Source organism: Lithobates pipiens, unplaced genomic scaffold (genome assembly GCF_037356315.1).
Source record: "Lithobates pipiens isolate NorthernLeopardFrog02 unplaced genomic scaffold, aLitPip1_a1.2 Scaffold_19, whole genome shotgun sequence".
Taxonomy (NCBI): Eukaryota; Metazoa; Chordata; class Amphibia; order Anura; family Ranidae; genus Lithobates; species Lithobates pipiens.
Genome location: NW_027507764.1, coordinates 364,456,503 through 364,475,367, shown reverse-complemented (window position 1 = coordinate 364,475,367; position 18,865 = coordinate 364,456,503). Strand labels below are relative to the sequence as shown.

Genomic DNA, 18,865 nt, shown 5'->3' with positions numbered 1-18,865 from the left:
GACAGTAGGTGAAGGCCATGTATTCAGAAGATGCAGCCAATCCACTTGTTAGTAATATTTTTTCCAGATTGGATGAGCAGGATCACCACATGGATCAGTTTGCCATGGCTTTACAAATGCTTCTGAGTTGCACGTCTCACCTGGAATCTCCCACTGTGGCTGCTCCGGTACTACGTGTGTTGCAGACCATCCAGTCCAGATGATCTCTGTCTTTGCCTTGGTCACGTCTCTACAGATGCTCTCCTGTGTTCCTGTTAAAGACTTGCTTGGCTGACATTCCTTCTGGCTCCAGATCCAGAAGTGGTTGTAAATCTAAGTAAAGCATGCTCAATACCATAGTGCTTGTGCAGTGTGTAGCACCCTCTAATGTGCTAGAAGTGTAAATAGTTTTTTTTTTTATGTACAGAGTAGGTAAGTTGGCAGGCTTGGCTAGCAGCCAAGCCTGTGTGTTTTTCTGGGTCAGGGGAGTGACTCAGGGAGGGCTGGATGACTCACGGGCAGCATCTCTATAACTTCCCCCTACTTCTAGAAACATGCAGAAGATTCTAGAAGGATGAGAGTGGAGGGGAGGATGACAGATGATTTGGCAGGGGGCAGGCCCCCTGAGATACTCAGGGTCAGCCCAGCTGGGTGCAGTGGAGTTTTGGTGGAAATCAGAGATGGAGTGTTAGGCTGTCGGTTGTCCTTGAGGTGCCCTCTAGTCTGAGGGGGGTGACCTCAGGCCGGAGCTCAGGTGCTGAAGGGACCCTCTTCACGACACAGAGGTGTCCTGACCAGGAGGTATGGGAGCAAGTTTGAGGACAGTAGAAAAACACGGCCGAGCAATTCTCCAGGAAGGAAGACAGCCAGGAAGGCTGGTGAGTGTACATTTAGAGAACTGAGAGTCATACCTGAGAGGACTGGGTGCAAGCAGTCTGGGATGGATGCAGAGTCAGTCTGGGAGGACTGCGGAGTCTTAGCAAAGATAGCTAGTGAAAGGGGTAGCTGCAGCTAGGCTGGCTGGCTGTGCCTGAAGAGGTGGTGCTGGGATCAATAGCTTCAGGAGTAGGACAGCTGAGCACTGGGACTTCTTTTTTTTGCTACACAACCAAAGGGGCCCACGATCCTTGCCTGCAAAGAGCATTTGCTATGGTCTGATTGCGCTTTTGTCAGACCATCCTTACAGTGAGGCCTGGAACGGAAAAGACAGAAAAGAAAAAGTAGTGCAGGGCCGGGCATGACAGTGTGTTTAGGGGAGACAATGCATGAGTTAATATGAAGAGCTAAGAGGGGAGGGGACAGTGAGTAATGTCCAAGGGGGAGTGGTACTATATAAGGAGGAGGCAGGACTGGGCTGGGGAACAGAAAGTTGTGGAGAAAGAAAGGAGGAGGCAGTTTTTTCCACCCGCCCTCCCTATATATTGTCTTTGTTTGTTGGTTTATGTGTTTTCCTTCTTTCAGGAGCATGGCAGATGGTCGTCATGGCAGCTGTAGATTGGCGGTGTTTTGGTCTTTGACGGTAGCAGTAAACATATGTGATGGAAAGGGGTGGGGGGCTCATCAGTAGTATGTGCCCCCTCAGGTGTATTCCAGCAAAAGGTTAGCTAGAATACTGTAATGGTTGCACTGCAGGAAGGGGGTTGTCTCCAAGCTGATTATCCGCTGGAGGCCTATCATGTGGAAAAAGGTCCCGCAGTGTATTGGTGGAATATGTGTTGAAGTTCGGGGGTGCCGTCAAAGACCAACAGACTGGAGTTAAACAAGTTGTTACGGATGTGATATTTTGGTATATATTTGATATTGGCGTTATTTATATGGTGTTAATAATAAATGAGCTTCTATGGCCATTTATACTCCAAAATTTAGGTGTGGTCTCATCATTTTAGAAGGGTAAGAAATGGAGATGTTGGAGTACAGGAGGTATAGCCGTAAGAGGCAAGTTGGGTACCTCTGAACTACACTGGTCAAGTGCCAGCTAGTCCTGGGAATTGCTCTTCTACATGCAAAATTGTGCTGGAGGTAGAAGGAGAAGTGTATATATAGGCTGTACATAGTTTGTATCCCTGAAGAGTTTTGAGTTTGATCAAGTGGGCATCCCATAATACCCTCAACCCTATCCAAGTTAAATTCCCCTAATAAAATACAAGAACAGAGCTGCAAGGACTGTTTTCCAACTACAGTGTGCTGTGTAAAATGTGTGTGCCTGGCTGTGCAGGGTGGGAGTAGTGCTACATGAAATTTGTCCAATTCTATTTTGTAAAATACCGTATTTATCGGTGTATAACACACACTTTTTTCCCCCTAAAATCAGGGGGAAATCGGGGGTGCGTGTTATACGCCGATCCCCCACTGTTTCTAACCCTTTCTGCCTTCTCTATGGCTTCCGAGTATTTTCAGCCGCACTCGGCCGTTCTCGGCTATCTTTGGCCATTCTTGGCTATTTTCGGACGTTCTCGGCTATTTTCGGCTGCACTCGGCCATTCTCGGCGGCTTTTGGAAAGCTGAAAGTCGCCGATAATGGCCAAGTGTGGGCGAAAATAGCCGAGAACGGCCGAAAATAGCAGAGAACGGCCAAGTTCGGCAGAAAATACCAGAAAGCCGGCAAGAATACCGAGCGCCACCGAGATACACATGACTTCCGCTCTGTATCTCGGTGGCACCATTTTTAAATGGCAAAGACACTGACAAGACTGCAAATGACTGACAAGGCTGCAAATGATTGGCAAGGCTAAATGTAAGGCTGAAAATGACTGACAAGGCTGCAATGGAAGGCTGCAAATGACCGACAAGGCTGCAATGCAAGGCTGCAAATGACTGACAAGGCTGCAATGCAAGGCTGCAAATGACTGACAAGGCTGCAATGCAAGGCTACAAATGACTGACAAGGCTGCAAATGACTGACAAGGCTGCAATGCAAGGCTGCAAATTACATTGACAAGGCTGCATTGATGGGCATTTAAATGTAAGTTTTTTCCTTAAACTTCCCTCCTAAAAGTATTTTTTTTTAAATTCCCTCCTAAACTTGGGGTGTGTGTTATACACCGATAAATACGGTACCTGGTTGATTCTACCTGTTCCTGTGTTTCCTCTGTGTACTGATCATGGCAATCATGGTTGCTGATCTATGATACCGTGGTCAGTTTATGTGCCTCCATCGACTGTTTCCCTCTAGTGCCAGCTAAGACTCTGTATCATTACATCCTGTCAGAAGAGTGATTACCATCAGGGAGCAAAGCATACAGGGAATTTATGTAAAGAGGGGAAAGAACTACGCTAAGCCAAAAACTGAAAAAATTAACTAGAAAAATGATGCTAATAATAGCTGCTAGCACTTAAACAAAGTCTACAGCAGTGAATACAAAAATTGGTGCAGTGCTAAATAATATAACTAGATATAGAAACATCTAGAAATCACCAATACACAGTGATATGTGAAAATAAATATGGGCCCACTATGTCACATGGATTGTATAAAAACACAATACCAGGACCAGTGGAATACGTCACTAATGGTAAGTGAAACTAGAAAAAATAGTGAACACACTATAACATATAAGTGATATGTTCAAATATAAACATAAACATATACAAATAAAAAGGTAAATAGAGTAAGCATAGTCAAAGCATAGCTAGAGTCCAGTACCTGGATCGAGTAGTCAGACAGGCCAGAGTTCTATAACCAGATCGGGTAATCAGCCAGGCCAGAAGTCAGGGATCCAAGTGGAAGAACAGCAAGCAGGATAAGGAGCCAGAAGGGATGTCAGCAAGCCAGTCTTTAAACAGGAACGCAGGAGATGGTTTCTTGTGATGTGACCAAGGCGAAGGCAGAGATGAAGTGAGCTGGAAGGCCTTACGTAGGCGGGTCAGATGAGCAGGATCAGGGACAGCTGGGTAACTGTGGAGAGAGATGAGAGCTGGCAATTAGCTGACAGCTGAGCAGCCAGCCCAGAGAAGGAAGGGCTAAGCCAGGCTTGACACTCCCACACTAAACATAAACACTGGCTAGGCACACAGTTAACCCTTTGATTGCCCCTGATGTTAGCTCCTTCCCAGCCAGTGTCATAAGTGCAGTGACAATGAATATTTTTAGCACTGATCACTGTATTAGTGTCGCTGGTCCCCAAAAATTGTCAAAAGTGTCAGTTAGTGTCGCCATTAACCTTACTAGTAGAATAAATAAATAAACATATCCCATAGTTTGCAACCAATCATTATACGCTTATTGGGATTTTTTATTAAATATATATATAGAATAGAATACATATTGGACTAAATTTCTGAAGAAATTTGATTTTTTAAATTTTTTGGGGATAGGTTTCATAGCAGAAAGTAAAAAATATTGTCTTTTATTTTCAAAATTGTCTGTATTTTTTTGTTAGCACAAAAAATAAAAAACGCTGAGGTAATCATAAAGCACCAAAAGAAAGCTCTATTTGTGGGGAAAAAAGGATATACATTTTATTTGGGTACAACTTTACATGACGGCGCAATTGCCAGTTAAAGTAGCGCAGTGCCATAGTGCAAAAAATGGCCTGGTCAAGAAGGGGGTAAATCTTCCGGAGGTTAAGTGGTTAAGCAAAACCAGTGCTTTAATAACAAAAGCAACCCTGCACATATAAATAATGATAACATATAATAATACATAAAATTAAATTACAGTGTTTCCAAAACAAACATTTTTATACAGTCCTTGTGTCCACAATTAAGTGTGCATAAACTTCAAGTCCCTGCAAAAAAAATTCATAATTTGGTGCAAAATATCTTTCTTCCAACCACTAGGTTTCACTATTGTGCAGCAAAACACATATAAAATGGACATTAACCAGATAATAGAACCCTAAGATATCAATAGATTATGGTACGGGGCAAATAAAAACACAGCCACGAGTTGTCTCTCCTTCCCTCAGGTCCACTCTCTAGGCTCTGTAGTGTGGATCTCTCCAATAAATATTATAGGAAAAACCAAAAGGCTATGTAGTAGTTATTAAAACCAAATTATTAATATAAACATAAGCTTACAGTGGTGTGAAAAAGTGTTTGCCCCCTTCCTCATTTCCTGTTCCTTTGCATGTTTGTCACACTTAAGTGTTTCGGAACATCAAACCAATTTAAACAATAGTCAAGGACAACACAAGTAAACACAAAATGCAATTTGTAAATGAAGGTGTTTATTATTAAAGGTGAAAAAAAATCCAAACCATCATGGCCCTGTGTGAAAAAGTGATTGCCCCCTAAACCTAATAACTGGTTGGGCCACCCTTAGCAGCAACAACTGCAACCAAGCGTTTGCGATAACGTGCAATGAGGCTTTTACAGCGTCCTGGAGGAATTTTGGCCCACTCATCTTTGCAGAATTGTCCTAATTCAGTTACATTAGAGGGTTTTCGAGCATGAACGGCCTTTTTAAGGTCATACCACAACATCTCAATAGGATTCAGGTCAGGACTTTGGCTAGGCCACTCCAAAGTCTTCATTTTGTTTTTCTTCAGCCATTCGGTGGTGGACTTGCTGGTGTGTCTAGGATCATTGTCCTGCTGCAGAACCCAAGATCGTTTCAGCTTGAGTACACGAACAGATGGTCGGACATTCTCCTTCAGGATCTCTTGGTAGACAGCAGAATTCATAGTTCCTTTTATCACGGCAAGTCTTCCAGGTCCTGAAGCAGCAAAATAGCCCCAGACCATCACACTACCACCACCATATTTTACTGTTGGTATAATGTTCTTTTTATGAAATGCAGTGTTCCTTCTACGCCAGATATACTTGGACACACACCTTCCAAAGAGTTCCACTTTTGTCTCATCGGTCCACAGAATGTTGTCCCAAAAGTCTTGGGGATCATCAAGATGTGTTGTGGAGAAATTGAGACGAGCTTTGATGTTCTTTTTGCTCAGCAGTGGTTTTCTCCTTGGAACTCTGCCATGCAGGCCATTTTTGCCCAGTCTTTTTCCTGATGGTGGAGGCATGAACGCTGACCTTAACTGAGGCAAGTGAGGCCTGCAGTTCCATGGACGTTGTTGTGGGGTCTTTTGTGACCTCTTGGATGAGTCGTCGCTGCGCTCTTGGGGTAATTTTGGGCGGCCGGCCACTCCTGGGAAGGTTCACCACTGTTCCATGTCTTCGCCATTTGTGGATAATCGCTCCCACTGTGGTTCGCTGGATTCCCAAAGCTTTGGAAATGGCTTTATAACCCTTTCCAGACTGATAGATCTCAATTACTTTCTTTCTCAATTGTTCCTGAATTTCTTTGGGTCTCGGCATGATGTGTAGCTTTTAAGGATCTTCTGGTGGACCTTACTGTGTCAAGCAGCTCCTATTTAAGTGATGCCTTGATTGTGAACAGGTGTGGCAATAATCAGGCCTGGGTGTGGCTAGAGAAATTGAACTCAGGTGTGGACAACCACAGTTATAGTATGTTTTAACAAGGGGGGCAATCACTTTTTCACACAGGGCCATGATGGTTTGGATTTTTTTTCACCTTTAATAATAAACACCTTCATTTACAAATTGCATTTTGTGTTTACTTGTGTTGTCCTTGACTATTGTTTAAATTGGTTTGATGTTCTGAAACACTTAAGTGTGACAAACATGCAAAGGAACAGGAAATGAGAAAGGGGGCAAACACTTTTTCACACCACTGTACATGAGTCTAAAGTACAACAACTTTTACAAAAAGTGAGATCATTGTAGACAGCTATAGGCGCAAATATTTCTTCCCAACACTAGGCTTCATATTCATGCATGAAACCCCATGTGAAATGGGATCCCATCCGATAATAGGACCCTTATTAATATGTCATTATCAGGCATGATCTAATAAAAACACAGACATCAGGTGTCTCTCTCTTTGCCTCAGGTCTGCCCACTAGGTCTCCTCTTAAATTTTATTACCATTCCACAGGAGCCTCCTGAATTGGTGAAATGTTCATGGTACCTCCACCTCCCAAGTTTGCAACAGACCCAGCAGGGAAATCTCTTCTGAATACACAAAGCTTCAATAAGTTTCCATGTAGATGGACTCTCTGCTACAACATCATAAACTGGAGAGTTTTCAAAAGGTTGCTTTTCCAATTGGTATCAGTAATCCTCCCACTTGGGTTACAATGTACTTTGAGTTCTTGGCCAGTTCCCTGTCCTCAGGCCTTAGGGGTAACAGGTTCACAGCAGTTTCATCCTTAAATTCCTGACGGTGCTCTAAATCTGTTGAGCAGATATAATTAAAGCACTCACAAGCTCTGTACACCTAAGGGTAGTATGGTGTTGCGGGTGTGGTTTGCAGATCCAATTGTCTCACACTCTGAAAAAACTTGGGACTCAAAATTGGGACCTTGGTCAGATAATATTCACTTCAGACATCCATAGGGTTGCACATTGAGTCTAAAACAGCTTGACCGTGGTGCCTGCAGTCTGATCACGAGTAGTACCCAAAATAGAGAACTTGGAAAAGTGATCCACAAACACAAGGGCATAGCAAAACCCAAAGGAAGTCTTAGCTACTGTTAAAAAGTCCATAGAAGTTCAAAAGGTTCAGAAGAGGAAATCATTAAAGGAGTGGTCAGTTCATCAGGCATCTTGTGTAGGGCACAGCGCAGACATTCTTGACATGCCTGTTCTACCCAATCTATCTTTCTTGGGCAGTAGAAATATGACCTGACATAAGCCTCAATGCCAGTGATTCTCAACCAGGGTTCCGTGAAACCCTAGGGTTCCTCCAGAGGTTGCTAGGGGTTCCTTCAGCATTGGGCAATTTCTGCCTCTCAGATAACTTCCCACTCACACCATTGATCTTTTTAGCTGTAAGGAGGTAATTCTTCCCAGTGACCACAAGTGTAAGGACCATGCTTCCCACTGACCATCACACTAATTTATCATGAGTTGTAGATTTCAATTTTTTTTAGCAGGGGTTCCCCGAGTCCAGAGAACAATTTCAAGGGTTCCTCTGTGTTGAAAAGGTTGAGAAAGGCTGCTCTATCCAATCCACATCAAACTGCCCTATGGAGGAATGCAGAACCTGTATAACCTCCAATGCATGTGACTGAGGCACTACTATCTGGTACATGTCTCATTGTTCGTTGGGGATTACGAACACACCGATACAACACTACTCCTGTATCTCTGGTCCACATCCCCATGTGTTTGCTCTACAAGGTAGCAGATAGAGCATCTATATTTGTATGCAACCTTCCTGGCTTTTGATGCATCTTATCATTAAAACTGGCTAATTAAGCCCCCTATTGCTGCTTCAGGGCTCCCAGTTTGGCTGATTCTACATATGCCAGGGCTTGTTGACAGTATAGATGTCCACTTGCCCTCTTGTGAGGTATTCTGAAAATTTCTCACTTACCAACTGAGTTCAAAACCAACAGTTCTAGCTTGAAGGAGCTATAATTTGTGGGATTGTGTCCTGTAGGCTGCAAACTATGGCAGGCATAAGCAATAGCCCACTCAATCCAATCTTGTTCTTTAGCAAGCACATCACCTAGTCCTTGAAACTGCTTTCAGTTTCATATAGTTAGCATCCAGTGCCTTGAAAAAGTATTCATATCCCTTGAAATTTTCCACATTTTGTCATGTTACAACCAAAACTGTAAATTTATTTTATTGGGATTTTATGTGATAGTTCAACACAAAGTGGCACATAATTGTGAAGTGGAGGGACAATGATAAATGTTTTTCAACTTTCTTTTACAAATAAATATCTGAAGTGTGGTGTGCATTTGTATGCATCCCCTTTTACTCTGATACCCCTAAATAAAATCTAGTGGAACCAATTACCTTCAGAAGTCACCACAACCCTTGCCTGGTGGTTGTGGGGGTCTGCAGATGGGGGGGCTTATCAGAATCTGGAAGCCCCCTTTAATAAGGGGGCCCCCAGATTCCGGCCCCCCCTATGTGAATAGGTATCGGTTACATTGTACCCCTACACATTCACCAAAAAAGTCTCAAAAAAGTAAAAATGAGACAGTTTTGGACAATTCCTTTATTTAAAAAAAAAAAAAGAAAAGAAAAAAAGTGTGCCACATTGTCCATCCATCTTCAATCACACTGCCCAAGACCCGAGCAAAAAAAAAAGAAAAAACTCTGCCTCCATGAGACTGCAGCCTTTTCATGATAACATATAACTGTTATATAGCTGAGGGTGGGGTCACCGGGTGACCCCATCCCCCTCTGACATCATGTGTCAGCTATATAACAGCTGGCATTGTGAAAAGGCTGCAGTTGTGGGGATGCCTCCCATCCTTTTTTTTTTCTTTCTCGGGTCACCGACGCTGTGATTGAAGATGGATTTACATCACGGGCCACTTTTATTTATTTTATTTATTTATTTTACTTATGTTTTAATAAAGTAATTGTCAAAAACTGTCTCCTGTCATTTTTATTTTTGGACACTTTTTTGGTGAATTTGTAGGGGGACAACATACTCGATACCCATTCACATAGGGTGGGCAGGATCTGATTGTTAAATGGGGCTTCCAGATTCCAAATGTCCCCCGTCCGCAGACCCCCACAACCACTGGGCAAGGGTTGTGAGGAAGAGACCCTTGTCCCCATCAATAAAAAATAACAAACATGTTATACTTGCCTCCTCTGTGCAGTTGGTTTTGGACAGAGCAGCCCGGATCCTCCTTTTCTCGGGTCCTTCTTTGTTGCTCCTAGCCCCTCCCTCCTATTGAGTACCCCCACAGTCAGCAGCTTCCTATGGGGGCACTGGAGCCGAGTCACAGCTCTGTGTGTCCATTCAAACACAGAGCCCTGACCTGACCCTGCCAACTCTCTCCGCTGATTGGCTGACTGACTTTGACTGACAGCCAAGGGACACACCGTTGCTGTGTTTCAGCCCATCAGGAGTAGTGTCCCGGATGGCTTAGACATTCTTGGACATCGCTGGTTAGAGATGGGGCTCAGGTAGGTAAATAGGGGGGGGGGGATGCTGAGGAGGGCTGTTAAACACAAAAGGTTTTTTATCTTAATGTATAGAATGCATTAAGATAAAAAAAAATGTCCGCCTTTGAAACTTCTTTAATACCTACTTGCTACATCTGTTACCGCACCCATAATTGCTCACCTTCTGGTAGAGCGATCCTGATGACCGTGACCTGGCACTAGCATGCAGCAAAACCGATCTCCACCCTCAGGAGTTCTGGTGAAGACTGGTTAACACTTAGACCCCATGCCTCTGTGACCCTGCATCATCCGTCAGGAGAATATGCTTATGTTGGTTTCTATATGAGCCTTTCGACTGCTTAGCCACTGGCCTCCGAGTCTGACACTTCAATCGTGGCAGACAGTTCCTCTTAAACACACTCTGCTTGGCCATTGTTATTAATTACAAGATATACTCTAGAGTGGAAAGGGTTTAAATCAAATTAATGCTACTTTAATATAAATGTTCACATATACACACACACCTGAAGGATTTGTCATACAATAATCATTCTTCTTTATTTTCACTTTTTTAGAGAAAATTATTTTATGATTAAAAAATTATAATCCAAGAGCTATTTGATTTTGATGAAGACAATAGAATTCTCTTGAATGACCGAATTGGTTTATGCACTGACAAAACTCTGTGGGCTTTTCCTGTGCTCTGCTACTTAAAGTAGAAGTTCAGTCTAAAACTAAAATCTCTAAATCTACTGGCAGCCACAATCTAAGATTAACTTATCTAGCCCTGTAAAGCAAAAATCGCAATACATACCTTTCCTGAAGCTGCTCTGGTATGCTCCTAAGCTGAGCAATCAGCAGTGGCTTCTCTGTGTAGGTGGATGAAGAGGAAGCAGCTGACAATGGAAGCTCAATAGTAACTCTATAGGTGACATCACTTCCCAGGCATTTCCCAGCCATTGTCCACTGTCCCCTGGACACAGCTTCAGGCCAGGAGACCAGACTGGAGTAGCTTCAGAAGAGGTATGTATAGCGATTTTTGCATTACAGGGCTAGATAGATTAGATTGTGGCTGCAAGTAGATTTAAACATTTTAGTTTTAGGCTACACTTCTACTTTCAGGTCATGAAATGAATAAAAGAACATCCAAACTATATCACTGAAAGGTTGCCAACATCCCTTGTATGACCAATTCAAAAAGAAAGGAATACCCCCCAATAGGGTCGGACTTTAGAGGCAACAAAGTACAAGAATTACAAAATAGATAATTTTATTAAAACCAATATACATATATACAAATATACAAATCACAAAATGTCAAACCAAATACAAATTGGATGAGACTTGAAGTTGTATTCCCACAGAATCCAGACAGTCTGACACGTTTCGGGACACAGATGTCCCTTCGTCAGGGGCAGTAGTCGGGAGGGATCACACTGTATGAAATCAAAATACATCTATAAATAACAAAATGGCAATTAAGTGCATTACATTCTAGGACATACATCATGAGAATATTGCATAAGGGCATGTCATCAAGAAGTCATCGTGTGAAAGTGCTGCTGGGATGGGGGCATGAAAACCAACGCAAAAGTGCACCAAAGATGTAATAGAGCGACAACACATACCAAGTGGGCCACCAGGTATTCACACAAGTCTCACACATGGGGCAAAGGTTAGCACGCATATGGCTGTACAGGGCTTCTTTTATAAGGTGGCTCAAAATCTAACATCTAAGAGAAAAAAGAAAAAAAAATTGAATTCTATATTATTAATTAATGTAGAAAAGAGGATAAATTGCAAACTCAAGAAAAAAAAACCATCCGAAAGACTGGGAAGGAGAATTCATATTGTGGGCATAATACAAAGCATACCTCAGTAATCGAGAATATATGACCCAAGGGGCCGCAGTAGTCATGAATGTGGAGCCAAAAAAGAAGTCCAGCAGAAAATCTGCAAAGAAAAATATTCTAAGCCACTCAAAGTTGTCAGTCGCCATTAAATCAAAAAAGAAAAAGTTAATTTGTAAACACATGAGTAATAACAAAAAAATAATAAACTCATGGCAGGCTCAATGTCATACCTGTAGGTAAGCAAGCTACAGGAGGGAGCTCTATTAACCAGGTCGTTTGGCATCACAGGCATGCAGCGTCACACACTGCGGCGGCGGAGCATGTCCCGCTGATGCCTGCTTTTAAAGACAGGCATGGATGCGGCGGACGGCATGATGATTTCACCACGCCCCGCACTATCACCTGCCCGGTGCCACCACGCTGGAAGTAAACAGAGCCGAACACCCATTGTAGAGGAAAGACAGCGCAGATATGCATGGTTGCCACAGCAACCAGTGAGCATGGAAAACGCAACGAGCGGCCGCTTTTCACACCACACTTTCAGATATTTAATTTTTTTAAACTTTTGAAAACCATTTATCATTTTTCTTCCACTTCACAATTATGTGTCACTTTGTGTTGGTCTATCACATAAAATCACAAATTGAATACATTTACATTTTTGGTTGTAACATTACAAATGTGGAAAATTTCAAGGGGTATGAATACTTTTTTGATGCACTGTAGATTAGGAAAAAAGGTACTTAGATTTTTTTAATTAAAATAATTACAGTGCCATCATCCATATACAGAAATAGAAGGGACAATAAAAATTAAACAGCGTGTGTTTAGTTTCACTTCAACTCTACCTTTTACAAAAAAATAATAATAAATGCACATATATTTGCTGGAAAAAATGTGCATTTATTATTTTTTGCAAATCAGCCTGCAAAAGACAGTATTCGAGCACTTAGACAGGTATAAAATAGAGACAAAACCGGGTTTATCTTCAATAAATCCATATTCATATTTAAAGTGTATTATAGTAGAGACAATAGCCACAAATATTAGTCATTGTCATGAAAGTATTGAGTCAATTTGGTTATGTAGCAATATAAAAGGGAGTGGCAAGGCAGGTTTTTGTCTTGAAGTAAACATTATAGTGTATTATTTGAGATAAAATAGCTACTAATATTGTACATTGTCAGTACAGTGCAGCTCTAGATGGTGGTGGGACTAAAAGGAAATATGCCTAAAGGGAGAGGTAGAGTTGCTGCTACATGGAGGTTGTAGGTGGTGAGCCTTGCTGATGTGATCTCCTTCTCTCCCTCCTCTATCTCTTCCTCCATCTACTCAAACCTCTACTCTTCCTCCCTCACTTCTTCCTTCTCCAATGTAACTATGGCACTAAAGGAAGCTTTGGGGAGCTGGGTCCCCTCCGCACCAGTGGCTCATTATGTGGGAGGTAGTGAAGTGGCTGACAAATCCTTTCTTATCTTGCCCATCACAGGTGCAGAGAAGCTGGTTTTATGCAAGTGCTGCTAATGGACCATTTTCTTCCTCCTTTTATGCTAAGTCTACCATAATCCCACAAGCTGGCTATGGGATGTCAGAGGAATTACAGGCTACTGCTATCCCTAGGGCTGGTCTACGTAGCTTTGCAGTGTGGTCCTTTTTTTACATATCTTCTGCTGTGCTGATAAAGAAAATATATATCTAACTTACCCCCATGCTCAGCATCTTGATGCCAGTTTGGACTGATGCACTCTAATCTAAGGTTACCATATTTTCAAGATAAAGCCCGGGGTGCGCAAGCTCAGACCAGGGATGCTTTGTGATTGGTAGGGATGCTGTATAGCAGCCACACCAGAAACAAATAAGAGCAGAGGAGGCAGGGCCAGGGTGTCTGCAGGTAATGGGGTTCGGATCATGTAGTATGGAACTCTAATGTATGAACTGACTCTTGCACAGTGTGATTTGGGTTGAAGGTTGTGCACTACAATGCACTATGGTGCCAGGCTCCAAGGGACAAATCCATGGAAGCCTGTTTCCAAGGGAAGAAATAGAACGCTGGATAGCCGTACTCCAAAAAAGTTCACCTTTATTAAAAAATGGGGACAAGGGACAGAGGGACAGACCATTCACAACAGTGACTGCCCCAGAGAAATTAGTAACCTTACTCTTATCACTCAAAGTCAAAAGTTATAATCGAGAAAAAAAGAGAAAATACACCAGGAAAATAGCTATGGTGTAAAGAGCTATCAAACAGATGTAGCGGATATTAGCCCTTAAAAAGAAAAAATTGTGTATAACAGGTGGGGCACATAAAACAAAATGTACCTCAGCACTGCAATTCAAAGCACTCAAGTATAGTTTGCTAAAGTAGATATAAACCCAACTACTAACATCTCATAAGTTTTAAAATGAATCTTGGAAAGCTTATTTTTATTTTAAGTGCTAGCTCTCATGAAACTAACAGTTGATGATATCAAGGTCTTTGTCTGGGTATTTTGCATTATGGGGTGCCTACGTTCCACCCTGTCTCTCAAAATCTCTTGCTTATAAATCTCCATCACATGCTTTCCTAAACAAAACTCTGTGCTGCTGTGATGATGCACATTGCCCAAAAATATTCCACCTTTGTCACCATTTAACGTGGACCCTCTATGAAAATAGAAAGGCCCTTATCTCCAAAAGCCAAATATCTCCATTTAGAGATATGTATTTAAGATTTTTTGGACATTTGCACTCTATTGGGTAGATTTCCCTTTACTTCCAAAACAGGAAGAGAAATTCCCTACAAAGTGAGGAAATCCTGGGTTGTCAACAGGGTCAGCAATATTAGTATCCCCATTGGAAGACATCCCCTCTATTCCTGTTCTGGTGATTCTGTTGACAACCCAAAATTAGTAATTTTATTTTACTTCAATTTTCAGTGATATTAACAATAATTTAGTGTAAACAGGCCAAATGGAGAAGGTGAATCTCCTTAAAGGGGACCTAGACAGTAATAACCTGACATACACAAAAAAAAAAAATACTTACCTTAGCCCCAGCATCTGATGCTTACAGGGAGCCCCGGTGATGTCACTGTGCGTTTTTGTGGGACTCTGAGACTCCAGCTATTCCTGGAGGCGGTGAGGTCACATATACCTATTGGAAGCAAGAAAAGCCAGGCCTAACGTACATTTTAAAAGACAGACAAAAATCATAACATAAAGTAGAGCAGGGGCACATGAGACTTCAATTGTGCTGTAAGGTAAGCCAAGTATTTTTTTATAAAAAAGGTAATTGTTTGAAAGAACAGCAGATGCCTGTATTATCACCCAGGTAGGGTGTGCTGGATCCCTTTAAGGTCACTGATATCATTATGTATGCAGTCAGTGAAAGCATGTCAATTATTTAAAAATATATATATTCTATTAGTTAAAGTGATTCTAAAGGTTTAAATTTTTTTTTTTAATAATAGCAAACATATCATACTTACCTGCTCTGTGCAATGGTTTTGCACAGTGTAGCCCCGATCCTCTTCTTTTTGGGCCCCCCCACCAGCAGCCCTGGCTCCTCCCCCCTGCCGAGTGCCTCCAATAGCAAGCCGCTTTCCCCGAGGGGTAACCGAGCAGGCTCGCTCCCGAGCCATGTTCTTTTGAATGGGCATTGTCCATTCACACGGCTTGGCCCCACCTCCCGCTCTCTCCTCATTGGCTCACTGGCTGTGATTAACAGCAGCAGGAGCAAATGGGCTCCTGCTGCTGTGGGAGCCAATGAGGAGACAGAGACCTGGGGGAGTCACTGTTCTCATGCACAGTGCTGCATCAAGATGGGGTTCAGGTAAGTATAAGGGGAAGCTGGGGTGGGGAGCTCCACTCAGAAAGTTTTTTTTACCTTAATGTATTAAGGTAAAAATTAACTCTAGAACCACTTGAAGGCATTTGTTTCAAATCTCCCTTTCCATGTCTATTCTTTCAGATTTTAGACTGTCAGAGACCCCTTTAGCCAGGGACAAGGTTTTTTTTTTTTTCATGCATTGTGGGTCTGGCGTGATCTTGTAGCTATAAATTCAGAGTTTTGTTGAAATGTGAAAATGGAAGCTACAAACCCAAAGTGGCTCCAAACCCAAGCTTCATCCCTAATCCGTAGGCTTGTGGGTTTCTGTGGTACTAAATTCATTTTTTTAACATGTACAGGCTTACTTTAGGCTTATTATAGGCTTACCTGTAGGTAAAGTGAATATCTCCTAAACTTGCACTTTTGTTTAGGAGATATTTACACTGAATGCAACCAGTGACGTCACTGGCACATGCGCACTGGTCCGGCATACCAGATGTAAGCAGAGATTATTTTAAAGAACTGACATTTACTAAAGAAAAAAAGTTAAATTTGTGGCAAACAACATTTGCCTCTTGGCTTCCTAAAAAAAAAAAAAAAAAAAAAAAAAAAAACAGCATACAGACTCTAAAGGTCACTTAAAATACACAGCAGAGGTCTGCTATGTATTTTGGGGGACCTTTGCAGGGATTTGTATGCATTTTTTTTTTTTAAAGAAGCAGGCAATAAAATTTAATTTGCCAGCAATTTAAACTGTATCCATTTTTTCTGTTTCATACCTAATTCTGGAATGAAATTTAAGGAGGTACCCCACTCTTAAAAAAAAAAAAAAGTGTGAGTTCTCCCAGGAAATCTATACCATGCCCTTCCTGTCTAGTATAGATTTTAAGGAAAATAACCATGCTAAAAAATTGAAAAATAAATAAAAATGTGTGTCCTAAAAATCTCTAAAACCCTAGAGAATAAAATGGCACTGCAATACTTTCTGTCACACCGTATTTGCGCAGCTGTCTTACAAGCACACTTTTTTTTTTAGAAAAAATACACTTTTTTGCATAAAAAATAAGATAACAGTAAAGTTAGGCCGCGTACACACGGGCGGATTGTCTGCCCAACTAAGTTCGGCAGACAATCCGACAGACAGTCCGTTCAAAATTAGCATGAACGGACTTGACCACACACGATGAGCAGACAGTCCGCTGAAAGCGTGCGTGATGACGTGTACAGCACGTATGACGGGACTAGAAAAACGACGTCCTATACACTGCAATGCAACCTTCGGCCGTGTAAACCCTTTCTGAGCATGCGCCATACTTAGTCCGTCCAACTTGCCTACACACGAGCGGACTGTCCGCTGAAACCAAGTTTGGACGGACAAAACCACGTTTGAACGGACTGTCTTACGGAAATTCCGTAAGACTTTGTTCGTCAGACTGTCCGCTGAAAAAGTCCGCTGAAGCCCACACACGAGCGGATTGTCCGCTGAAACACTGTTCAGCGGACTAAGTTGGGCAGACAGTCTGCCCGTGTGTACGCGGCCTTAGATAATGTTACGCCGAGTAAATTGATACCCAACATGTCATGCTTCAAAATTGCACCCGCTCATGGAATGGCGACAAACTTTTACCCTTAAAAATTCTACAGGTTGTATGTTTTGAGTTAAAGAGGAAATCTAGGGCTAGAATTATTGCGCTCACTCTGAAAATCACAGTGATATCTCACATGTGTGGTATGAACACCATTTTCATATGCGGACGCTACTCACGTACGCGATCGATTCTGTACGCAAGCTCAGCGGGACGGGGCATGTTAACATTTTTTTTCTTATTTATTTTACTATTTCTTTTTACACTGTTCTTTTAATATTTTTTTTTACTTTTATTCCCATTACAAGGAATGTAAACATCCCTTGTAATAGAAAAAAAGCATGACAGGACCTTTTAAATATGAGATGTGGGGTCAAAAAGACCTCAGATCTCATATTTACACTAAAATGCAAAACAAAAATATTTTGTCGTTTGAAAAAAAAAAAACGTCCTTTTAAGAGCTATGCCCTGCAATGGTATAGAGATGGGTGGCCATCTTCCCCTCAGTCATCTCCATACCTAACAGGGAGCAGAACCTGATCGCCTCTGCTACCAATGGCTCTGGTAAGCGGCGGAGGACACCGGAGAGCGGGGGAGCCCTCTCCCGCCAGTGATAAAAGTGATCTTGCGGCGATTCCACCAGAGAGACCACTTTTATCTAAAACCGAACCACTCGCTGAAGAAGAGGATACAGGGGTTATGCCGGCTAGCTGCTGCCATAACAACGATATCCCTCTTCAAAGTGCCAACAACATATATCATCAGGAGTCAGTCCGGAAGTGGTTCAATTAAAAAAATATAGTAGAAAATATGAATTCATTTTTCCACAGAATGTATTTTCTGTGACCAGGTTATCATCTTTACCTCTTAAATTCAATATTATAACAAATATAGTAGAAAATAGGAATTTATTTGCTTGGTTCAGCCCTAATCATAATATATAGCATGTATTTTCTGTAACCAGGTTATCTTAACATCTTAAATTCAACATTATAACAAATATAGTAGAAAATTTGAATTCATTTGCTTTGATCATCCCTAATTATAATATATAGCATGTATTTTCTGTAACCAGGTTATCTTAACATCTTAAATTCAACATTATAACAAATATAGTAGAAAATTTGAATTCATTTGCTTTGATCATCCCTAATTATAATATATAGCATGTATTTTCTGTAACCAGGCTATCATCTTAACATCTTAAATTCAACATTATGACAAATATAGTAGAAAATATGAATTAATTATAGTAGAAATTATTATTAATTATTATTAACCAATTAATTATTAATAATTGTATTATATTTGGAAAGTAAATGTAAACCAGGGTACTGTTATAGACGGTTCAGCTAGTAGTGTTAATAAAATAAGCGTTTATCATCACAGTCGATCTAAACATTTTATCACTCTGCAGTTCTGCGCTAAAGCAAAGGGGGGCAGTAAGTAACTTGAAGAAAAGTTCCATCCAGTGTGAAGGGAAAAGACCTTGACAGCTTAAAGAGAAACGACAGGAAGCTTTTCTAGAGAAAGTGCTTCCACTATTGTTCTCTTTGACTGAATTGGATGCTCCATTCATGTCAAAGGCAGTTGCCTAATGATCTCTGTACAATACAATTTTTTTTTTTTTTTAAATACTTTTGCATGGTAGCCTATAAGAGACTGTTGAATTGATCTGTTTTTAATGAAGCGCATATATTAAAAACAATTTGTGACATTTTTAACAGTAAAGCTTTTGATGATTTCCCTGCATGC

The 18,865-nt window shown here is 41.4% G+C and overlaps 1 long non-coding RNA gene across 1 annotated transcript; it reads right to left on the bottom strand.

Moving 5' to 3' along the window:
• Positions 1-11,117: 11,117 nt before the first annotated feature.
• Positions 11,118-13,151, bottom strand: LOC143998318 (uncharacterized). The gene is made up of 2 exons (XR_013277847.1): positions 11,739-13,151; positions 11,118-11,597 (listed from the first exon to the last, which is right to left on the bottom strand). It is a non-coding gene; the product is annotated as an uncharacterized LOC143998318 (long non-coding RNA).
• Between the last annotated feature and the right edge of the window lie 5,714 nt (positions 13,152-18,865).